Below are 25,999 nucleotides of genomic sequence, written 5' to 3'. Positions count from 1 at the left end.
GAGAGTGTGTTCTTTTGGGTGTAGACCCCACACCTGCTGACAGGAGTGTGTGTGTTCAACAATATATTTATGGTAGAAGAAAGTGGATAAATACACGAAAACATTCATTCATCTATTTCTCTGGAAAATGCTTTACTGTTTCTGTGGTTTTAAATCAGGATTTTCTAAACTGCATTGTTTAGAAAACAAACTGTGTTTCTTGGAAGACAGCATCTATTAAGCTATTCATAGTTGTTCTGTGAAGAAAGCATCTTGTATTTAATTTAAGGAGGGCTAAACCAGGTGCAGTGGTGCACATCTGTAATTCCTGTGGTCAGGAGGCTGAGGCAGGAGGATAGCAAGTTCAATGCCAGCCTCAGCAATCCTAAGCAGACCCTAAACAACTCAGTGAGACCCTGTCTCTAAACAAAATACGAAAAAAGGGATGGGGATGTGGCTCAGTGGTTAAGTGCCCCCAAGTTCAACCCCAGGACCAAAATTTTAAAAGAAAAAAAAAAAGAAGGGGGGGGGGGCTTGCCAGTGACAGAGGTCCTTTGAGAGTCCTAAAGGGCCTTGAAAGGCTGATGAAGGGTATAAGAAGTCCTACAGAAAGAAAACTCACTTCTTTTTTTTTCATTTTCTTTTAAATATAGGATTTTTAATTTTCAGATATATTTGACCCTAGAATTCCTTTACTGGAAGAATATATATATATCAATAACTTAAATGATATGGTGTTATAAATAACATTGTTTAAAAACATCAGTCATAAATGTGCCCAGAGCCACAGAACACAGTAATAATGATAAGAAAACTTTGGCAAATACAGAAGAATCTAATACAAAATTTTCAAATAAAATTCCTTGGGTCTAATCATTCTTGCAAATTATGTTCAAAGCTATATTAGCTCTCAAACTTCTTAAGCAGGTAGGTCTTTGTATATAGATATTAACTTTGTGTGATTTGCATTTTAAAGAGGAGGGATTTTTCTATCCAAATTAAGGAGCTATTGAAGTGTACTCTAAGCATGTGTTGTCCCTTCAGTGTCTGGGAACTCAAAACCAATTTGCAATCTGAGGACTCCAACATCTTTTGAATAATGCAAACTATGAACGTGCTAATTGGTTTCCATAGTCATAGCTGCAGTTTCACGAAATGGATTAGGAACATAATGAAGAATGCAGAATATATAACTGCAGGGCCATTTATGTTATAAATGAAAGTCTAGTTGAATGAAATGAAAAATAATAACATTGATGATGATAATATAAATAATAGGTGTATGGTGAACACCTCGCTTATATCAGATACCATTTCAGATAGTCTATGACTAGGATATCTGATCCTGTCCTGAAAATAAAAGACTGGGAGTAGATAAGCTCCTCTATTAATAAAGAAAAAAAATAAAAATAACTAACATTTATCAAGTACTGTGTCAGACACCACTGTAAACATTTCACATTATAACTCTTGTGACCTTCACAGGAATTCCTGGGAAAAATATACATTTCACTGATAAGGAATCAACTTTCTGCTAATTTCTAGAAGAACCCAGAAAAGGGCATAGCCATGTCCCCAAATCACACATTCTATTTCTTTACTGTCTTAATCCTATATTTGCATGTTTTGCATTCTTCTCTAGTTTCATGATAAAGCTATGGGATTTTAACAGTCATTATAAAGTGATTCATGTGAGAGCCTTGGGAATTTTAAGCAATTTTGTCCCCAAGAGTGTTTAACATAGCTACTTAAAGAAACATAATCAGTTTCATAAGCAAATTCCCTACTTCTGTGTTTCATCAAAAAGTCCCTTTCTCACAGTCCAGCTCAGAATAATAATCTCACTTGAATCTACTTTTGTGGACAGTTTTGGGTGTATTGCAACAAACAAAATCAATAATTCTAAAAGCAACTGATCCCTTGGGTTACCCTTTTACATTTCTGTAGTGATTTTGATAGTATATTTGTAAAGTTTATTGTCAGAACAAATTTTATTTTTTCCCAACTCTGTTGATATCCTTCAACCAAACAAGCTGCTTTTCATATGCCTCTTGCTGGGATCTGCTGCCTTCTATACCAAGTAGGATACCAAAGCTGGGCTTTAAGTTTCAGGTAAGAATCCATTCCTTGGTTGATAGAAATGATATATCCAGATCAAGCATTTAATAAATCCCTTCTGCACCGACCATGTTTAAAGACTGTGGTTGTCACAATTTATTAAAGGATTTCTTCAACAAACTAAGCAGGAGATTAAGGAATGGCTGACAGAATCGGCAAGGGCAAATCAAGAACCAAGGGGAACAATATTTACAGTGTTTTCCTCTAATGCAGGGCAGTGGTTGGAACCTCTTTGCATGTACTAACTGCTCAGAACCATGCTGGGAGAGAAGTCAGTACCACTTCCCTCAGCAGACAGCATGCCAAGATAACCTAGTGAGCACTCAAACTCGATCTGTTATTATGTCCTCTGTCTACAACCTCCTTCCTTCCTGAGAAGAAAGAAGAAAAGGTTTAAAGTTGGAGGAAAGAGCAGCTTTTAACTGTGCCAAAGAAAAAGGGAGACTTATTCTACTTAACTCCATGAAGAGCCCGAACCATGGCAAGGAGATGAAATTCAGGAAAACATACGAATATGTTCCTATACTAGACCTATCTGATGATAGGGCCGAGGGTTAGGGACAGTCCTGAGTTTGAGTTCCCTGTTACTAATGGGACCAAGAAGTTGTTGAAGGGTCAGTTTTTGAAGAACCCTTTGGGTCTCTAAAATAGCTTCATGCCTAAGATTCTAAATAAAATAGATATTCTCTGGGAATTTGATATCAAGAACTCTTGTCCTCTAAAAATCTCCATTCTCCATCCTGTTCCAGCTACGTGACCCTGAAAAGTCAAACTGATTTTCCTCTATCAGCTTATTAGTAAAACAGGAAAAATATCATCTCCCAGGTTAGAGGAAGATTAAGGTTATTAGAAGATTAAGTAAGATAAAACACTCAAAATGCTTAATACATTTCAAACCTCAGAAAAAGTGTCGTTGTCCCTTCCTACATTTCTGTGAGGGGCCAGGCCATGTCAGAGCTGCCTTACAGAGCTTCATGCAGGAGCTTCCTGTCACTTTCGTTAGAATCATGCCAAAAGCCAGTGGAGGGACATTCCAAGCTATGTGCATCTAGACCTCTGCTGAGTGAGTGTTTGCTATTAATTCTCATGTTTCCCTGCCTGTTTGCTTCCAAAGAGAAAAATATAGTGTTCTGATGCATTGCTTCCAGGGATTAGGGTATACATTTTTAATTTTCTACGAAAAAAGAATCGATTAAGTTAGCTATTTGCATATCATTCTCATTACTCACCTTTCTATTGACACATCCAATAAAGTATACTACTACTCTGCTATATAATTAATCACAGATATGATACTCTCTCCTAAAAAGGGTCTATTGGCTGACAATTTCTTCTGATATTACTTAATATATAAAAGATTTAGACACACGTAGCAGTGTTTTGGGGATCATCAGAAATACCTGAAATAATCTTAGTTTATGGTAACTCAAGAAAAGGTAATTGGAAGATTAATGAAAGAGAATAAAATTATACACACAAGACATGTCTATTAAGGTGATTGAATGTAAATTTTTAAATTATATCTAAAGTTCAAATATATATTAATAAGAAAAGATTATCAATTATCAAGAACACAAGTAATAATAAATGTTGGCAAGGATGTAGGGGAAAAGGTACACTTAGACATTACTGGTGAGACTGCAAATTGGCACAACTACTCTGGAAAACAGTATAGAGATTCCTCAGAAAACTTGGAATGGAATCAGAATTTGACCCAATTATCTGACTCCTCAGCTTATACCCAAAGGCCTTAAAATCAACATACTACAGTGATGCCGCCATATCAATGTTTATAACAACACAAAAAATTCACAGTAGCTAAGTTATGGAACCAACCTAGGTGCCCTTCAACAGATGAATAGATAAAGAAACATGGTATATGCACACAATGGAATATTACTCAGCCATAAAAGAGAATGAAATCATGGCATTTGTCAGTAAGTAAATAGAACTGGAGACTATTATGCTAACTGCAATAAGCCAATCCCTAAAAAACAAAGGCTGGAGGTTCTCTCTGATATGTGGATGCTAACACACAACAAGAAGGAATAGAGGATTGAAGTTCAGTGGATTAGACAAAGAGGAATTAAGGGAAATTTTTATAGAAAGAGGAAAGTCAGTAGAATGAATCAAACATACCTTTCCTACGTTCATACATAAATACATGATCAGTGAAACTCCACATCATGTACAACCTCAAGAATGGAATCCTAATTAGAGTAAGTTATACCCCATGTATGTATAATATGTCAAAATACACTTTACTGTCATGTATACCTAAAAAGTACAAATAAAATATTTAATTAAAAAGATACACTATACAAATATTCTTCATATTCATATGTTAAAGATCAGATCTGATGATTAAAGAAGAATTACATAATTTTTATTTTTGTGCAAGAAAAATAGTGATGGATAATTAAAGGACTGGAGATGTTTAATATCATTTTAAAAATCCTTCATGGAAAACCCTATTGTCAATCTATGGCTGGTTGTTCTCAGATCACCGAGAGGATTCAGACCTGCTTACTGGAATTCAGGAACCAGTGGATTCTGATCTACTGCAAAGCACCTTGCCTTCCCCGACCCCCAACCTGCAAGATGGGACTGACAGTGTCACCTCTGTTGCTCCCTGGGAACTTTGCATAGAGGACTGTATATCATAGCCTGTGGGCCTCCCCTTTTCACCCATCCTAGCTCCCAAGTTAAGATGATATCCTTGGGAAATTCAGTCAAATGTCTGTTGGGGTTGTTGTTTTTGTTTTTGGTGCTGTTGCTCTTTTATTTTTATTTTTACTTAATTTGTTCTATTTAGTTATTCGTGACAGTAGAATGAAGTTGATTCACTGTATACAGATGGAGCACACATTTTCATTTCTCTGGTTGTACGTGATGTAGAGTCACATCATTTGTGCAATCATATATGTGCCTAGGGTAATGATGTCCACCTCATTCCACCATCTTTCCTAACCCTCTGCCACACTCCCCTCCCCACACTCCCCTCTGCCCTATCCAAAGTTCCATAGGGCTATTTTACTTTTAGAAACAGTAAACTTGAACTCCTGTGTGATTAGGAAGGTTGAATTAAGCAAAACACCAGAAACAACTTTAAAACTCATAAATTTGGTCTTACCTCCTTGGAGTATAAATGTTTGACAGTAATCACAATTGAGTATTCATGGTTTTTGAGAAAGCCAAATGATACTAAAACAATACAGGTACACACACATATATCCATCTAGACACACAATGACATATATGTCCTTGCATACTTACGTACCTATATTATTACCCCGCAAAATAGGGAATTAGTTTTAAATAAACAGTTGAACATTCTTTTTCTTCCTAGCTTTTCTCATATATCTGTATAAAATATAAACTACATATGCATTTAGGGTCATTGGAGTCATTTTCTTGGTCAAAGCACTATTATAAAGGGGCAGAAGTAGTAACTGAAAATAAGATAAATTCTCTTTGGTATGAATAAATGCTTGCACGTCTGTATTTTATAAAGTTTTTTATCAAGTCCATCCTGATAAAATGATATAAAAGTGTGCCTAATTGGGGCGGAGGTTACATGTAGAGGTTACAAAAGAAATAATGGAGCATTTGTAAGGATGAGCTGAAGGTAAAGTGGCCTATACTGAAATCCAGTGTATTCTAAGTGAAGCTTCCAGCTTCTTAAGATCACAGTCTATCAATCACTACTGCTTTGGAAGTTTCTTGTCTCCGATATACTCTACTGCTTACACTGCATCATGTTTAGTAATTTAGATAGATTCTACCCAGAAATAAACTCTCAGTACTAGGTTTACGTATAGCATCTATAAACATGTAAGGAAGTCATTATCGTGAATCAAAATTCCAACAATGATTATTGAAGCTTTACTATGTTGTAGGCACATAAAATTGAATTTTAAGAGAAAGCATTAAGAGATGGAGACTCCTAAATTCTCCAGAGGCTGGAATGAAAACTGTAGAAAGAAGTAAAGATTGTATTAGGTTGTGAGCTTCCTATGAGATAGTAAAATAAAAACAGAAAAGGCTCTGGAATCATACTAAATTTGAGCACCAAACTTACTTGTAAATTCACCAGCTGTAGGATCTTAGACAAGTTGTTATAAAATAGAGGTGATAATGCTATATGAATTAAATAATAAAATGATGCATTAAAGGTACCTAATGTATTCCTTGCATGCCAACAGATGTTCAATAAATAATGATTCTTTTCATTAAACATTCTATTAGTAACATCAAATGCATTCTATTAGTAACTCTGTTGCCATTTTTAAAATTTCACCAAGAACTTGCCACAGTTCTTACTATAGATTTGCTAAATGAAAGAGCACTGAATGAAACCCATACTGTACATTTACAACACTTCCACCTATCTCCATCCCTCTGAGAGGAAATTCCTAGGACAGAAGTTGACCCTTTTTGAGGGCTTCTGTTGTTTGTCTTTCTGGCTGTTTGAATATTTTAACAGCAATGTACTTTTTCCTCTGACTGCTAACGCACCAACTCCAAACACAGATCTGACATTTCCACATTTCCACTCTCTTTTAAACCATAAGAGAATAATATGATGATCCAAAATTCTGCTCATGTGGTCCCAAGAGATTCAGGTCACTTGGTGGAATACCCCAGGGCTAGGTTCTTAGGCAGCAAACCCTGTCTAGGTTTTGGCTAAAGTCATGGTTCTAGAATGAAAACAGATGTCTCAGGGTTTCCTCTGGCACCAATCAATCGCCTTTAAACTAGAAGGCTGATTCCTACTTTCTGCCTTCTTGGGTAACATCCCCAGCTTGTCCTTGGCATGACTCATTTAGTCATCACCTACTATAAGACCAGATGCTGGCGAAATCAAGCATGAAAGAAAGAGTGAACAGATGGTCCTGGACCCACGTCCTTGCTTTGCTCTGCATTAAGTTACATGACAGGAGACATATGTTTCATCTGGTTCTGTTTTCTCCTTCATTGAAGGAGACACACAGTGGGTCATTAAGATCACTGGATTGGTAGTCAAAAATGTGTGGCTTTCCATGTTCCCTTTCCAGTTGAAGAGCATTGTAACGTTGCACAAATGACTTAAGTGTTTTCCATGTCTCAGATTGATTTATGAAATGGAGAAAATAATAGCATCATAGACCAGTTTGATGAGGGTCAATGAGACTCCTGTAATATATTGAAAGGATAAAGCAGAGTAGACTATTGCTGTTGTTCTTCTTTTTCTCACTATCATTATCTCTTCTATATCTAAAATTATAATCCTCAATATAATAACTCTACCTTGTTTATATCAGAACACAGAATTCAGGACTATACAGCAAAGAACTGGAGATAAGAACAAAAAATATGATTGAAATGTAAAAGAAATCAGAGGAGATAGGAACAACTGCATTTAAAGTAGCAAAACAAGTAGGCATAATACAAAGGTAAAGAGGTTAATACTAAATAAAGAAACCAATTCCATTTGGGATACTAGAACATTCTGACAGAAACATAGGAAACTATGCATTTACATGAAGATGACTGATGTGTGTAGAAACCACTTCATATATTGGAGTCATTTTCCCAGCATAATCAAAAAATTATACTCTACAACCTCAAAAACACACCGTATCGTATTTTATAAATGTGAGACTAAGTCTAAAAATCAAGAGGTATGTTTCTGGCCCCCTCTAAGTTTTATGTAGGAAAAAACCAAAACTCCCATATACCTGATCTCCAGTTCAAAGCACTTATGACCTGGTAGCCACATTAAGTCACGGTTCATTGTGGAACTGGTTGATAGGTTTTGAATCTAAATCATGGAGTGAGATGCACCAAAGGTTAAGAGAAGCAAAATTGTCTGCTTCAGAGAAACAGAAATAGCACCTGGAGATAAGGCACTAAGAAACTTCATCATCTAGAGTGGCAGCTATAAACATGCCCTTATTTCTGTGAATTTGTCCCTTAATTCTACTGTTTTAAAAATAATGACTGGAATTTAAAAGGAATACAAGTTCAAGAGTAAGCAGCACAAAATAATAATTTAAAAAAAAACAAATGAAAAATGCTTCTTAGGCCTGACCTAATGTTCTCTCAAATTCAATACCTCAGAGACAGTCAGAAAAAGAAGACAGATTACATCAGAAATATTTTTTAAACATACAACCACCACCACCACCAACAACAACAAAACCCATCATGTACCACATGCCAAAAGGCTATGGTGAATTTGTAATCTGTCTGATTCTTACGGAGACCAGTCCACAAATTCGGCAAAGCACAAAAAGGGGAAAACAATAACCTTGCCATTTTGATATTGGTATTCTAAAATTAACATTTACCTAAAAAACTCAATCTTGTGTTGTTGAATTTGTTTTCCTTTTACAAATCAATATCAAATTACTAAGAATCGATGTTATTCAATGAAAGGTGGAAACTTGTCTTGTTTTCATCAAAATCTAAAATTTTTATATTTCACTTTTCTTCCAAGAATAGTAGTCTAAACTTGACTGTTATGTTCTGATCTTCTTTTTAAGGTACTGTATGTGTTCATAATTTTCGTATCATTTATAATTTCTTATCCAAATTTTAGTTTCAAACTAGGGTCTCAATGGTGCACTATTATGCTTTGCTGTAGGTGCTAATGAGTTGCAAGATGATCAGAAGATGTATATCTGATTTAGAAAACATGAGCACTGCTGATGGTTCCAGGTTAGCTGGAGATTGAACATTCCATCACAGATCCAGGGCACCAGGGTTGCTCCAAGAGTCATGCTAGGATGGTGATGCATTTTAGGATATCAGTGACTTTGACAGCTAGCTTTGTTAACTAGCCCCTTTGGACACCAAACTGAAATTAATTATAGTAAAACACTCATTGAGGGACATAATACAAAACTCTGTAAAGATTTTTAATATGACTTCCTGAATAAAACACACTATCAGATATTTCAGAGATGTAGCCTAAAGGGGGCTTTACTAGAAGCCATAAACACTTATATTTCCTGCTCAGAGTATGACTCATTTTAAATAAAAGCAAAGAAAATGCAGAGTCAAAGGATAAGGGAAAATCAGAGTAAGAGAAATCCAGAAGTAGAGTTCCCAGCCTAAGCTACAGCATCTTGAATGAATTGTTGGTTGCAAGTAGTTCCTTGGGGAAAGAGGGGACAAACAAACTTTAAGACATTATGTGATCTCCCCAAGTTGTCAATTCCTCTATAGTAAGATTGATAAATGATGTTGTTGGAAATTTTTGTATCCATCATGCTATATATTCTCCAGAGTATTCTCTATGTACATTTAATTTTAAAAGTTCTTACACACACACAAAAAAAAACCAGAACATTGTTTTCAAATTTATCATTAACTTAAAAAAGACACATTTATCCTATTTAATATACTTCACTTTGTAACTACCTAAAAACTGTTTTCTCATCTTTGATATCAAAATAAATTTAAATTGGGCTCATATTCAGAATTAGCTATGCTCTGCTATCTGTTTCAATGAGTCTGCTTTAACTTACAAGCATTTTATGTTTAACAGCATAACAGCAAAAAAAAAAAAAAAGCTGAAACTATTAATTCACTTTCTGCTATCATAAAGCTGTAAGGTTGCCTCTACAAAATTTTGAAACTAAAAACAATTTACTTGATTTAAAAAGTAACATTTTCATAGGTAACAGAAAATTTATTTAATAACATGGTCATAATTTATATTTATGGTTTATTTTCAAAGCACTCCATCACTTTAATAATAATGTAACACTGCCTTTCCAATGAGGTCTAATAACATTTCACACATTGAAACATGAACTTGAATGTGAACTTGAATAATTACTGTTCCACTATAACTTGTTGCGGTGGAGATTTAAGCTATTTGAAAGTTGACATTTAACATCTGCAAGAATTATGAGTTTTCAATGCAACCAGCCATCAATAAATATCCGGGTTACTAACTTTACCAGTGTTGTGTGAACAAAGAGACCTACCTCAGGCTGAGGGACAGCAGCTGCTCCTTTGACTTCAGTAGCTCCGCCACTTTAAAACTAGCAAAGCCCAAGAAGCTTCGCTGAAAATGAGAAAGAAAGAATGGTTTCCATTAACTTCTGGGGTTCTTAATATTTTTGATGTCACATCAATCACACAAAATTAGTCTTTAGAAGAAAAAAAATATTGAATCTTATTAACCTAACAAAAATTTCCACTGACAGAAATACCATTACCAATAGCTTATCCACCCTGGAGATGCAACTGAGGGGGGAAAAGCATCATTTGGGTTAAAAACAAAGAGACCAACAGCCTGGAAAATAACAAGGTGTGAAATACAGCAGTCGTGACTTTTCCATGAACTGTAATTTTCTCTCTGTAAGAAAAATCTAGGGTAAAAAAAAAAGATCATAAACTTTCAATATTTACCAACGCTGCAGTTCCTATTAGACTTCCTCACATCACTGGGATCAACAACTTTGTATTCCAGATATGAGCAAATCTGTTACTTGGAGCTATTTTTATGTGGGACTCTACAGGAGTTATAAATAGAAACACTATAATTCTCCCCCATCACAGAAACATTTAAAAATATTTGTTTCCTTTGTTATTTCTTCACTGACATGGGATAATTTCATTCCAATGTACACAGATAAAATGGTACTCTTTCCATTATATTTTCTAAAATTGCTTTTTAAACCTATCACATGGGGTTGTTGACTTACCTACAAATTCTGTCTACTCTTTTTGACTCAATGTCAATAATAAAACCCTATTTTTTTTCTCTCTCTCTCTTTTAGGATAAAAATCTCCCATCTCTTTTTAATATCCCCTGGCTACTTCTGATTTGAAAGTCACGATATTATGAGAGTAATAACATGAATAATATCTCTCATTCTTTCCTCAAGATTAAGGAACAAGCAAGAAAATATCCAACCCTACTATTACCTATGCCATTGCTGCCAAGCATTATAGCCACTCTCCAAGAGGTTAATGCCACTTCTTCCAGAACTTTCTCTCATCACAAGTCTGCTGCTAGACTACAATTGGATTTAAGTAGTCTGAGGCTAAGTGGATTTTTTTCAGAAGAAAATAGGAAGTTGTTTCATATATAAAAGCAGGGTCTACAGGAAGCATTTGTTAAGCACTGTTATGGAAGAAGAGATTCAGGTGGGCACTTTATACCTCTTTCAAAACTCCAACTTGGGAAAGGAGGTTCATAAAAGTTTAAAACAGACATTTGAAAAGACAACTCAGTTTTGAAGTTGGAGATGTCTCTAAGTATTAATGATAAACCCAATACATTGATTTGAAACTCGAAGCACTAATTTAGACACCACCTCAACAAAACGATGAAAATCTGAGGTTGTAGGAATAGATGAAAAAATATTAGGCAAAATCAGAGGTTTTGATGAGCAATGGAAGGGGAGTGAATCAGGGCAGAGAAGCAAGTTCAGAAGCTCCATCAACAAAAAAATGCAGAAATCGGTGACTTTTCCATAAAAGGAAGAAAGCTCAGGAAACATCCAGCCTAGGAAAGCATTCAGGTACCTTCCCGAACACTCCCATGGAAGGGACCGTGTCTCCCCCCCACCCCACAGTCTTCTCTATTCCCTGTTTTATTTTTATTCATTGGGGTTTGTCACCTCTGGGGATATTATATGTTTAATTGCTTATTTTTACTCTCCACAAATAATTGAGATTGGAAGATACAAAGAGCTTTATTTCCTTTCTGATAAACTTTGCCAGCAAAGCACTCAGTAGGCTTGTGAAAAATGAATGAATGAATGGCAGAGATTCAAGCTTTCAAGTAAGTTATTTTATTTTAGTGGCACCCCTTTCTCCAAAGAAAAGTCTTAACTGGACTTCTCCAGAAATCCTCACCGTGGCTAATTTTAGGACTGTCAGCAAAAGAGTCTCTACAAAAGAGTTCAATGCAGATAAACTTCCAATTTTCGTGTCGCCCTGTTTTACTTGGCCACTGGCTGGGAAGAAATCAGCACTGCAGGTGCTGGACACCCCCTCACTAGTTTTTAACATGTATCCAGTATAGTAGTTTGTAGAAATGTGTAAAGGAGGCCTCTGACCATTTCTATATCTCTGGGGCTTCACAGAGATGTCTCCATTTCTAAGGTAAGAGAAGTTACCAATTGGGCTCCATGGTAACACTAGCAGGGGGAGGAAGGAAAGGGGAGAAGAAGCTCTCCCCTTCTCAGGTGTTGTCCTTGAAGGGTTAACTTGCCCAGAACAGGGAAAGGAAAAGCTGTTTTTATGTGAACTTCTGCAGACTGTGAACTTCTGAGCCCCTCCCCTTACATGCTGGGTATGAAATTCTGAAACTCCCTGAACTCGGGATTCAGGGGATTTATTGATTACAGCAAAAGCAGTGCCCTCTAAACCTGGCTGCAGCCAAATAAAACTGTTGCCTGCTATCTTCGGTGCCCTGTCTCATCTGTCCCTACAACATTATCAGACATGGGAGAAACACTCATTCTGCGGTGGTTACTTATAAATGACTGTAATTCACTGAGATGGGAAAATCAAAACAATTTTATAGTGTGCAGACTCTATAATATTGTAGTAAATTTCATTCCAGCATTTTTAAAATATGTCTATCTCACTTTTTCTTACACTGATAATCCAGATTTTTAATTTAAATGCCTATCTCTCACCCCTTATTCACAATCAAAGAAAAATTAACACATCACCAATTTTGTAACCCCAAATTTTAAATTATTTTCTGTTTGCCTATTGAGATTATGTAGGTAAGGATGAGTTTAGAATTAATAAAACAAACTGCTTATGTCATGATATTATTGTGTTTTTTTTTTTCTTTCAGAAATAAAGGCACAAATACCCCAGACTGGAATGTAGCAACGTGAGACAGGTGGAGTGGCTATTTTTAGACACAAACTACAGACACACCATAAGGCACAGCTGCAGTAAAACAGATGACCACAAGCCACAGAATTCCTCTCCTGTCCACCAGCCCAGGAGGCTCCTGTGCAAACAAGGCCTTGGCTTGTTCATCTCCTAGCCAAGTCCAGTGTCTGGAAAAGACAGGCTGTATGCTGTGTCTATTGCTATGCTGGGAGCTCACACAGTGGGCCAGGAGAATGAGAAGGAGTCAAGCTTTTCTACCACAACTGTTAACCACATTCTTGATTTCTGGATAATATCAGAACCTTCAGAAATAATGCAACCTGTTGAAATTAATTTGGTTCATGAAATCTTAGTAATACATTATGAAAACTTTTCAAACCAACAGCACTGGAATCTAGGTACAAATATTACCTTGTTTATTCTAAAAATAATTGTATTTGGGGGACTCGGTGTTAGATCAAATGCATTCATGAAATCCCCAAGTTTAAAGACAATATATACTTGTTTCGCACTGCAACATGAAAAAATGGAATTACCTATACATTTACTCTCCAGCAGGTCTTTATGTGCTTACTTCACCTTGATATAAGTCAAACCAGGATCTTCCCCACTCCCCAAATGAGAAAGCAAATCCTACAACTCCATCAATATTCATTGGACACAATGTGAGAGAATGAATTAAAGAGAAATCAGTCTTTTCCTGAGATCTCAATTTCCATGGAGGGAAAAATAACTACTTTTATCTTTGCTGTCACTGTGACCATAATCACTGAACTTAAGAGGAGTTCTTTTAATTTTTTTAAATTTCAAATATAATTCAAGGTGTGATGTTTCCTGTCTCTCTTTTGGTGCTATGGCCGTGGGGGAGAGAATAAAGACAAACAGAAAATGAAAAACCTCATTGAGGTTGGAACTTAGAAGTCAGAAGCATGGTCCTAAACTATGAATTGGAAATCTGGATAACATAAATCACTTCTCCCAGACCCCAGGCTCCTTTCCGGGGGGTGGGGGGGGGGCATTCTCAGGCCTTGCCTCTTGTCATTTTCCTTATGAAGTCTCGGGTCTTGGACAAGTTGCTCTACTACTCTGGGTCTTACTTTCTACCTTTAAAAATGTACACGTAACTGTTTCTTTCCCATATTTATTATTTTGAAAATCAAGGTAATCCAGGCAAAGTGCTTAGGACACTACCAGGAAAACAGGAAGCACACCATTAATGTTAGCTTACACAGAGAATGAAATAATGCACCCAAGTCAGATGCCTCAGAGTGATCTTCTGTCCACCTTAAATACTCCGGAAAAGGTAGAGAATTAAAAAAGGAAGAGAAAAAAAAATCTATGAGAAATGCCTTCCTAACAAACAGAAAGATGTGTGTAATATTAAATTCCAGTGGCTTGGGAGGCTGACAGGAGGGTCGTGAGTTCAAAGCCAGCCTCAGCCAAAAGGGGAGGCCCTAAGCAACTCAGTGAGACCCTGTCTCTAAATAAATAAAGGCTGGGGATGTGTCTCAGTGGTTGAGTGCCCCTGAGTTCAATCCCCAGTACCCCCCAGGAAAAAGTTAGATTCAGGAGAAATATAAATGAGAAGAAAATCTACATAAAAGGTGGAGAAAATTAAGACAGTCTACACAGTCCTGTGTAGTTATCACTGTTAAGAACATGTTACCTATGATTCTGTATAGTGCAACACTGTACTGAGTTATGTGGACTGTTTAAATGATATTAAGACTTCTTAAGGCATTAGCAGAGAATAAAGGAAGGCAGTGGGGCCATCACAATAAACTGCCTTAACATGCAGGGAGGTGAAGTCAGAATCCAGGCTTCTTGCTTCTCTGCCCAGAATTCTTCCATCCCCATCACATTGTGTCTCATTTCGAGGACAGGTAGCAATTCCCTTTCCTTCTGACAGGTTCTCTGCCTGCACAGTGAGTGGCTCTACCCCTTCTCGCCTGCTCATGTGACCATTCAACACTCACCCTTATCATCTGGTACACAGAGCACAAAACTGACATCATTACACTGCCTGAGGCATGATCCCATTCATTCACCTGGCTGGAGAGTAATGTCAAGCAGGGTGGAAAAACAGGGGGTGGGGGACGTGGGAGGAGCCTGTCACCATCCCTGGATCTAAGGGAAGTGTGAAAATAGTTTATGCTGATAGCAATGGCTGGGACTCAGAGCAAGTCACGTAGACCCCACTTTTCACCAGGCGATCCAGGTCTACAATGGCACTCTGGTCACTCATAAGGGAGTTAAAGGAGGTACAACCCCAAGCTTATTGCCAAAGCCTGGTCAAATCTCTATCCCCCATGTTCATCTCACAAAGTCTTTATTCAAAGTATAAGTTTCTTCATAGAATAATTTGAATAGTCCTCCTCAAATTACTCCAACTTCGGTCCAGAGCTGTGCTACCCAATGGGTAGGCATTAGTTTAATTCAAGCATGCAAAATGTGTCTGCTACAAGTGGAAAATATTCTCAAGATACATGGTGAATATAGCAGACAAAGTACCAAAAAAGGAATGTGAAATATAACATTAATTTTTTGGTATTGATTACATTATGAAATGATAATATCTTTCATACATTATAGTACATTAAACTGAACCAGTTACTTTTCACTTTATTTTAAAACATGGCTACTAGAAAATTTTAAATGACTTATGTGGTATGCATTTTTGTGGTATACATTTATATTTCTTTTGGACACTGCTAGTTTAAAGGTTAAATGAATATCTTAATAACACTTTGACCTGTTCTCATAAAAATCATATGCAGGATATATGGAGTAAGTTTTAGAAGGTCTTTCAAGAGCCAAAGTTGATATCATAAGGCTGAGACCTGATATCCTATACATATAACTTAAAGTACAGGTTCTTTTTTCACAGTCCAAGTATTCTTTTCTTCACTGCCAACCATCATCAATATGGTTACATGGTTTCCACCCCCATGAAAAAGGGAAAAGAATATGTGGACTACTAACATTGAAAAAACACATCAGAAAGAAAAAGAATTGGGAGGAAATCTATTAGAAGTTAGATTAGACTCACCCACAGAAAACATTAAGTTAATCATTTTACGGTACAGCCATTTATTATAAAATCTTTACTCTGAATACACTTTTAAAAGTCTAAGAGCACAAAGTGACACCTGTTTGAATATATCATCAACAAAAAGGCTTGGATTCACCCAGTAAATGTTGCTTAAGAAATAAATACAGCACACTTTTTACCAATAGGTTCCATTTATTTATTCAGTTTAAGGAGAATGAGCTGGTTTACCTCTTTCTCCTCAAACTGCAGCATCACAGGGAGTAAAAGGGTCCTGCACACCTGTGGCTATGAAGAGCTGATGAGGCTCAGAAAAACTTTCTGGGCCCTCTGGGGAAACTAAAGGCAGGCCCACGTATTCCAAGCACAGAGACTGTCAGGGGGAGATCAGCCTGAGCAGTTGAAGTGGGGTTAGCAGCAACAAAAGTACAGAGAAGGAAGTTGCTCATCCTGTCCCTGGGAAGAAACTGGAAGCTTGTGTTAGGCCAGTCCCCAAGGCCTTCTTTCCTGCTCCCTCTTTATTAGCAGATGCTCAGGTAACCAGACATTCTGCTCAGCCAATTCAACTTGCACATTGGTGCGTATATGTGGAGCGCTCCCTTGGCAGAAGTGACTGTTGTCAATGACGAAAAATGAATCTAGTACAGTGCTCTGCACATTCACTGGAAGAAAGTTGTCGAGTGCCTGCAGGATTTGAAATAGGTCTTTTCAGCTGGCTCAGCCCCAGGGCCTCTGAGACTCAACTTTCTTCTGGACTTTTTTCTCCTCTCTGAATGCACAGGTTGCAGGGATTCAGCCTGCTGAGTTGTATCTTGTCAGGAGCTGTCATCTCCGACTCTAGCCTTGTCTAAGCAGAAAGCATCTGCTATCCTCTTGTTCTTCCTAAATCTGAAGCCTGGAGATACATTGGTCCAGAAGCAGCAGGAATATATCTCAGCAGAATTTGCCAACACTGGACTGAACATCAATAGTCGTCTGTCTCTCTTTTGACCTGCCTTACATGTTTAAATGGCAGGAAGCAGAAAACATCAAAGTCCCCAAACTGGTTCCCTGTCCTCTTCCTATGGAGCTGCAGCTCAGGACTGTAATTTCCCTAGCCTCCTGATGGCCTGGGAATGTAGGCTATGAACTGCATTTCAGCTACCTGCTGGGTGATCTCTGTGCTCGCCTCCAGTCGGCTGAACTAAATAGATTCATTTGAGGATGATTTTCAGGAGACAAAGAACGAATTCCACAACATTCGATAACCATGTGACAGGGCCTCTTTGAATAGTCACACCCTGCTAATTTAACTCAAGTTCACTCCTCAGCTACCAGGGAGGAGGCCAGAGAAAATTTAAATGATTAACTAACAAAAGACGTGTAGTGTGCACTTTTTGGAAATATAAGAAACACTTACCCCAACTTCTGGTGGGGGATCTTTCTGTTCAGGTAGGACACTGGTTCGAACCTATGGAGAAAAACAAATATTTTCTATATGACTTTGGAATACAAACTAGTGCAGAAGCTTCAAACAGGTGCTGGATTTCAATTTCCTTCTTCTGGTGTCAATTCAGACTCTGGTTAATCATTAGTGAAGGTGCCTGGGCTCAATCCCCAGTGCAGTGCAATACAGCTGTCCTTTTATAGTTTTTAAACTTCCTGATTTTTCCTAAGTGGACAGATCCTTGCCCCATTGCCTCTTTGTCAAATATAGTGACATCCTGGATTTAGGAGAATCACCTTTAAACTCTTCCAAAAGCAAGCTTTGTTCATTGGTCAAAGGAAAGAGAGTTGGTGTAGGGAAAGTAATTCCATGCACGCTCCACAAATGCTCTCTGAATGAGCTCCAAAACCCATGCTCCTATTAGGATACCCCTTCCACATGAGAATTCTGGGTCAATTATCAGACACTGCCATCTGAACTCATTTAAAAATAATTCTCACTTGGGGTAGAGGGAAAAAGGGCAAGCAACCAGTCATCTGGGGGAGGTTTTGATATCAGTGTTCCATCTGAAATGGCAATCCCTTGGATAGTGAGAGGACATATATCTTCTACTGAGTTGTGATTCTCAGTCCAGGCTATACACTACAGTCAACTGAGGATCTCTGCAAAATATTGCTGCTCCTTCCTGCCCCCAAATTTTCTGAATTTAATGTACTGTCTAGGGTTCTCTTAAGAAAAAAAAAATGTTTCATACAGAAAAAAAAGTCATGATTATCTTTATCTTCTCACTTCAGAAAAAGGTAGCCAAAGCAAGAAAAATAACTTAAAATTTGTATCTAGGATGACTTCATTTGAAATAAAGATGAGATAAACCATTGGAATGGCCACAGAGCAATATACAAGCTCAGCCTGTTGCATTGGGAAGGATAGGGAACAGCAGTCAGAAGGATTCCATGGGTCAACATTTTAGGAGTCATTTTAATGAAACTCCTTTGAAGGTGTAGCACGTCAAATCATACTTTTCCTCACTTTCCTTAAGTCCTGACACAATGGACCACACCAGGTCAGTCAAACCAGGATGAAGGAATGCTTATAATACCCCTAATAATGTCAAACGGCTTGACCCAGTCCCTAATGACCTGCTGATCTTTAACACAGTGTCCATTTCCTTTAAAAAATAAAAAATGGTGCAAGCCATGGCAAAATGTGCCTTTTCACTTCCAGCTTAAGGCTCCATTTCTTTTCTTTATGAGAGATCAAGCACTACTGCTTACACAATTTGTCAGTCATTATGGCTCCACACTGTTGACCAGAGCACCAAATAAATGACAGGAGAGATCCCAACAGAGTAAACAACACAATTTACAGCACCACTTGACTTGGAATTTCATGGCAGAGTGCAATTGCATGGCAGAGCTCTTGCTGGCCAAGAGCATTTGTAGTTAGCTGAGTAGCTGCAATCGTGTTCTTTGCCCGGGTGTACTATTCAGTCCCATTATCTGAGTGCCATCAGCTAGCCTGGGATCAGAAGAGAACTATATGAGAAGTGGGCTGTATAGACCATAGAGTGTGTGTGAATATAGCAACTCTACATACGGTGTGCATGCACAAGTTCAATCTCACATTCTCTCTCTCTCTATATATATACCCCTCTCTCTCTCTCTCTCTCTCTCTCTCTCTATATATATATATATATATATATATATATATATATACCTAATGTGTTATAACAAACTATAAATGTAGTGAATAAATGCACATATGCAACACATACAAACACTCATGCATATGTACATTTTTTTTCTTTTGGGTTACTGGGGATTGAACTCGGGGCACTCAACCACTGAGCCACATCCCAACCCCTGTTTTGTATTGTATTTAGAGACAGGGTCTCACTGAGTTGCTTAGCACCTTGCTTTTGCTGAGACTGGCTTTGAACTCACGATCCTCCTGCCTCAGCCTCCCAAGCTGCTGGGATTACAGGCATGCGCCACCGTGCCAGGCTGTATATTATTTTTAAAATCATTTTCCAAAGTGGTATGCTTGAATTTAAAAATATAATTTTAAAAATCCAAAATCAAGGTTCAACATATATCAAATTATATGAAGTATTTGGATTACGTATATGGGTTAATATGTGTGTATAAAGCTATGATTAATGATGGAAAAAGGTAGAATAATATTGACAATGCCGGCAGGGACCTTTAAACATTTATATTAATTTTATCTTTCCTTTTAAATATGAATAGAACATAGGGAAAAAAGAAGATTCTGTATCCATACACATAAAAAAATTATAATTCACAAACAAGTTTGGCATGTTCTTAGTATGTTTTTATGTGTAAAGGGGAAAAAGAGAGAGAAAATGAAGTCCTTTTTCAATTTACATAATAGAAACATGAGTACATTTTCCTATACTGAAGCGCATTTAAATCACCAGTCGAGCTCCTGATTTAGCAGAACTGGAAGATAAAATTTTGTAAACCAATTCCAAATTTTATGAGTCATATTTTCATAGGAAACATTCATTTAAGCCAGTAAAATATGTACAGCTCTAAAACGTTTAAGTTAGTATTACTGATATTTTGGTACATACGTTATACATCATTGATGCTTTTTTACATAAAACATATGCCTCATTTCAGTGAATGCAAACCAGGTAGCAAGCTCTAGGTTTGCCAGTCTCTTTGGAACTTGAGAGCCTAGTAAATAGGATAAAAGTAAAACAATCCAGTACAAGGTAGTGAGTACCCTAACGGAAATAAGAGCATTTGCTCTGGGCATTGGAAGGGACGAGTAATTCAGTCTGTAAGTGACATAGAAGGCTCCACAGGAAAGGTGCCTGAGTTTTGAAGGATGAGTAGGAGTTTTAGGCATGTAAGTGCACAATAAAGCAAGAAGCTGTGTAGCAGGAAGGAGTCAAAGAGTGGTGAAAATTCAATGGTGTTCAGGAAAGTGTGCCTAATCTGGTGATGCGACAGGGGCTTGTGAGGAAGAGAAAAGTTAAACATGCTCAGGGGTTGGGGTCATTGGCTGTATAAGGCTTTCTATTGTGTTATAGAATTGGAGCTTACTTGCATTGATTTATTTGAGGCAATAGGAAATTAGGGAAGGTGCTGGATAAAACAATGACATGAGCAGATTCCCTTGAGTCACAGCAGTCTCCTTGGAGAGACATTTACCCTTTGTATTCCAGTTGCCTTTCTAGGTTTGGTTCAGTTCTTTAATAGGTAATTAATAACACACCCTGTACCTTGTTCTCTCAAATCTTTTTCAGTCTTTAGAACAGTACCAGATCCAGAGAGAGAAGAAGGCTTAGATGCCCTTCAACAGACGAATGGATAAAGAAAATGTGGTATATATACATGATGGAATATTATTCAGCCTTAAAGAAGAATGAAATTATGGCATTTGCAGGTAAATGAATGGAACTAGAGAATATCATGCTAAGTAAAATAAGCCAATCTCCTAAAACCAAAAGCTGAATGTTTTCTCTGATGATCAGACAGTGATCCATAGTAGGGTGGGGAGGATAGGGAAGAATAAAGGAACGTTGGTTCATGTAGAGGGGAGTGAGGGGAATGAGGGAAGGAGTAGAGTTGTGGGAATGGGAAGACCGGTAGAAAGAGACAGACACTATTGCCCCATATAATATCTGATTCCACTACTGGAGTGACTCTGAGCCATGTATGTACAGCCAGAGGAAGGAGAAGTTGTGCTCCATTTGTGTACAATATATAAAAATGCATTCTACTGTAAAATAAAAAATAAATTATTAAAAAAAAAAATAAGGCAGGAAGTGATAGAGAAGGAGATGGTGTAAGGAGGAGAGGAAATGAGGAGGGAAGGGAGAAAAGAAAGGAGGAAAGGAAGACAGAGGAAGGAAGATGGGGGGAGAGAGAGGAGCAGTAGGCAGGGGAGAAACATGTCACCGAAAAACACTGAACTCTGAACAAAGTTAGGCGGGGCCTCTTGGCCAGGAAGGGGTGAAGTGATGGTCTCGGGGCAGCATCTGGAATATTCCAGTTCACTGGCAGTGTCAGGCCTCCTGAGAGTTACTGGCCTTCCTCAGGAATTCGTTTTCCCTTTTTTGGTCTCATCAGAAGCTTCCTCTGTCTGTCTGCACCATATCCCTCCTGTCTTGTCTTGGGACAGAGGAATGTCTGCCTGAGTGATGACCAAAAGCTCCTGCAGCACTCTTGGGTCTTGACACTGATACACTAGAGCCTGCAGAGCAGTGAACAGGAATGACCACGGAGGAGATCTTGCTATGCATCCCATCTTGACTGTGTCTGAAGTTCATAGGAAACAAACTAATTGGCTTCTCTCTAAGCCTCAGATGTTCAAAATTTTACTCAGCAAATTGTCCTTGAAACAAAACAAAAACAAAACAAAACGACCCATAGCACATGCGAGTTCTACTCAAGTCTCCCGTCAACTTCCTAGAGTCTATTTCACGGACCTTAACTATTTCCTAGCAAGCTGCGGTGGGTGAAAACAACACCTACAGGCTCAAATTCATGCAGAAAACATTCCTTAAACTAGTCCATCTTGCTAGAAACACGGGTCCACTGTGCTTAGGTGAAGAGCGCCATGGTTTTCATGAGTGGAAGAGAATGTGGTACTGGGGCTGCCAAAAATGCTAGAGCTTTATGGAGGATCCAAACCTAGAGGAGAGGGTCACACTGCCATGAGTCAGCACACCTGGGTGGCATTGCCTGGACCACATGCAGCTGTATGTGGGCATCCTCACTGGGGTGAGGATGAAGCAGCCCACTGTAGAAAGACTCAGCAGGAAGACAGAGGGAAGGGTGGCTGATTGCAGAGGGACACTTCTGAGCAGGGAGAGAGCCCAGGTCCTCTGCTCAGAATACTGTCACATCTGGGGGTGTCTCTGAAAATGAATGCAACATTGAAGCACATCCTTCTTCCCCGCCAATATAAATTCCCAATTATCTATGTATCTCTAGTTCAAATACACAATTATCATCCCATTCACTTGGAGAAGACAGAGATCTATATTCACATTTGTACCCATGAAAACCTGGCTGGGATAGAAACGTTCAGCTTTCTTCCACAATATGGATTTTTCTGGAGGAAGATGTTTAGTTGGGATTACTTATTCCCTTTTATCATGGTGTAGTCCTGTAACTCATTCATACCAATAAAATACCTTTAACAAGTGATATTTGCTGTATCCATGCTGGAGTTTCCAGAAGTAGACATAGTAAGCTCTCTCCACTGTCTCTTTCTCCTTCTAATAGTGAGAAGTAGAACGATCCAGTCCTTGGGCAATGATAGAGCTGTAACTGGGTCTTCAAATGACCACATGAAAAACAGTCATCTGGCAACGATCACTGGCAATACTAGACTGTGAAACTACTGGGTTAGCTTTCTCCTGGTAACAACCAGCGGCTTAAAACGACTTTCATTTATTTGCTCAGTTTTACGGATCAGAACCAGACATGAGGCTGGTTCTCCATGAAGGTCACACAAGGCAAAATTCAAGGTGCTAGCTGGCTGTGTCCTGATCTGGAGGATCCACTAGGGAAGGATTTGCTCCCAAGTTCCCTCTGGCTGTTATTAGAATCCAGTTTCTTGCAGTTCTAGAAGGTTCTCTCTCTCTCTCTCTCTCTCTCTCTCTCTCTCTCTTTTTTGGGGGGATGACTGTTAGTTGGGCCACTTTGAACTGCTCAAGGCCACATACATGGCAGGGATGCTGGGTTGTGGCCTTCTCCACCTTCAAATCCAGCAGGAGAGAAGAATCCCCCTTGCTTCAAATCCTTGCATTTCAGATCTCAGTCTGCAGCAAGAACCTTCTTCTTTAAAAGGCTTACCTGAGTGTTCAGCCTTACCTCCGGATCTCCCTTGCTTTTTCTTTTTCGTTTTAACCAATACATGAAAAAAACTAAAATTGTGCATATAAGGGGATACCATTTGAGAAACGCATAGATGTGGCATGTTTTTATTTATTTATATATGTATTTATTTGTTTGTTTATGCATTTATTTATTGGTGGTGATGGAAATTGAACCCAGGGCCTCACATGTGTTGGGCACTCATTTGAATCCCTGCCTTCCACGATGTTTAAATCAGGTTCAACATACTCATCTTCTCAAACATTTATCGTTTCTTTACACTGAAAACATTCCACCATCCTTTCTTGTAGTTTTTGGGTAGAGTACATAATTGTTAGCTGCCACCCTCCCAGTGTGCACACTAGCACTGTTCACGACTCTCTGACCATAACTTATGACCATTAGCCAACGTTTCCCCATCCTTCTCCCCCATGTCCTCCTCAGTGACTTTTTAACTACCATTCTACTCTCAACTTCTAGGAGACATAATCTCTCTTTTGTAATATCAACTGGGCCATATAACAGGACCTACTCTTGGGAGACAATGCCATCAATACCATAGTCATGGGGATTGTGCAGCCAGGTACATCATGGAGCAGAAATCTCAGGGACCATTTTAAGATTCCGGCTACCACAATGATTGAGAAATAAACGCATTTTGCTAAGACACTGAAATGTGGATGTTTACGCTTGTTTCAGCAGCCAGCATAATTTAGACCTCTCATTTGTTTCAAATGGAGTTTCCGATTCAGTTTATGGCTATGAGGAAATAAAGCAAAATAGCTCATATTAAATCTTAACTCACTATTTTAAACTCAGCGAACATATATTAAGTACTTATTATGACTCAGCCACCATTGTAAACATTGGCAATCTCAGAAAGGATTAGGAAGGCAAAAGTTTTCTTGTTGTTTTTATCGTTTTGTTTGCTTTGGTTTCCACAGACAACAATGACAACGTGGCAAAAGTAGAAACTTCTAGTAATAACTGCTAAGAATCCTCAATGTTCTAAAAGCTATCAGTGAGTCTTAGAAAATGAATCTGAAATTGTTTAATTTTTATCTGGATGGAAAGAATATGTATAAGCAAACCTACATGATTTAGATGCAGAAGGTTAGAGACGGAAGGCATTGTAGAGTGAACCTAGGAAAACCACCTACGTGATTTAAAAATGTGACCTGAAATATCCCTGGGAGGTACATTGAAAATGTTGTCTTGGACAATGAACTTATTGCTCCTATCTCACAAATCCATATTGCAGATGAAGTGTGGCAAACTAATATTCCCAAGGGCTTTAGGCTGTCAATGAAAGAGGCAGGCTGGGTACAAGACACAACGGGGACTGGAGAGGACTGTGGAAAACGGCAAATCACAGAGCCAGCCTCTATAGAGCAGCGACTATCCAGCTGTAAATTATTAAAACGTTCCTGAGAAAGATTCACTCAAATATTAACAATGAGTAAATCCTAATTCTTTTACAGGTCGGCTATTATTCCTATGTAGTGACATTTACCAAAAACATGCCTGGGAAATGAGGTGGGTGGATCAAAGCAGGCCTACTATTATCCTAGTGCAAATAATTTTAAAAGTGCTCCTCTAAAATAGTTGCTCCCATTGTCAGCTTTTTTTTTTTTTTCCCACTGTGACAAAATACCTGAGGATAATCATTTTTAAAGAGGAGAGGGTTTATTTTGCCTCAGAGGCTTCAGTCCACAGTTCTTGGTCCTCTTGCTTTGGCCTTGTAGCACCATGGTACCTCATGGCAGGAGAACGTGGCAGAGAAACCCTATTCACTTCATGGTGGCTGTGAAGCCAAGGAAGGGGCTGGGGTCCCAGAATTCCCCAATATTCCCTTCAAGGGAATGCCATCATTGACCTAATCTCCTTCCACCAGGTTCCACCTTCTAAAGGTTCCACCAGCTCCCAATAGTACTGCAGGCAGGGAACTAATTCTCAACACATATACCTTAGGGGGACACTGGACATTCAAGGTCAGTGTTATTACATTAACCTCAACAACACATTAGAGTCAGCTAGAACGTGTTTTTGTGATTGTGTTTATTTTTAATGTCTACTCACAAGCCATAGCCTATTATAATTCAATCAAAATCTCTGAGGGAGGGCACAGGGCTTCAGTATTTTAGAAGGCTTGCTATTCACTTGATTCCAACGTGCAGCCAAAGTTCCTATAAAGGATTACTGCTGTAAGTGTGTAAGATTTTGCATGTGTGAATGCTGCAAACTCGCTCTAAATCATAAGAAAAAAGTCTCCAAAAAATGTGTTGTGCAATGATTAAGCCACACATTATATTCTCTTTTTAAAAGGCAGAAAAAGGAGTTCACATGATCTCCGAGCTGGAAGGGATTTAGATTATTTTAGGCAATGTATCTTAAACCTGAGTGTGCATACTCATCCATCACCTGCTGGTCTGCAGCTGGTTGGAGGAGTGTCTGGAGACTACTCTGTGGAAGCCAGTTCGAGATACAGAATCTCAGGCTTACCTCAGACAGGCCAAATCAGAGTCCTCATTTTAGAAGATTCCTAAGTCAATCTCCCATAAAAGTTTGAGAAGCTTTGCTTGAGAAGAATGCACATGAATGAAATGGGTTACAGATGAGAATGGGAGATGACCATTGGTACATAAACATGCCTGAAATAAGGAATGCAGTTTATTATGTTGGTTATGAAGGTATTTAACAATTTTTTTC

The 25,999-nt window shown here is 38.2% G+C and overlaps 1 protein-coding gene across 3 annotated transcripts in view; it reads right to left on the bottom strand.

Moving 5' to 3' along the window:
• Inpp4b (inositol polyphosphate-4-phosphatase type II B) overlaps positions 1 to 25,999 on the bottom strand; it is a 324,225-nt gene that overhangs the window by 229,136 nt on the left and 69,090 nt on the right. For 2 of the 3 annotated variants that reach the window (XM_076863878.2, XM_076863880.2), the window contains exons 3-4: positions 17,406 to 17,456; positions 10,077 to 10,156 (exon numbers count right to left, since the gene is read on the bottom strand). The gene's annotated coding sequence lies outside the window, so the exon portion shown is untranslated. Of the gene's footprint in view, positions 1 to 10,076; positions 10,157 to 10,503; positions 10,557 to 17,405; positions 17,457 to 25,999 lie in introns of those variants that run through there. The other variant, XM_076863879.2, reaches the window with a different exon arrangement.

Source organism: Callospermophilus lateralis, chromosome 8 (assembly GCF_048772815.1).
Source record: "Callospermophilus lateralis isolate mCalLat2 chromosome 8, mCalLat2.hap1, whole genome shotgun sequence".
Taxonomy (NCBI): domain Eukaryota; kingdom Metazoa; phylum Chordata; class Mammalia; order Rodentia; family Sciuridae; genus Callospermophilus; species Callospermophilus lateralis.
The sequence above is the reverse complement of the archived record's forward strand: the minus strand, read 5'-3'. Positions and strand labels throughout refer to the sequence as shown.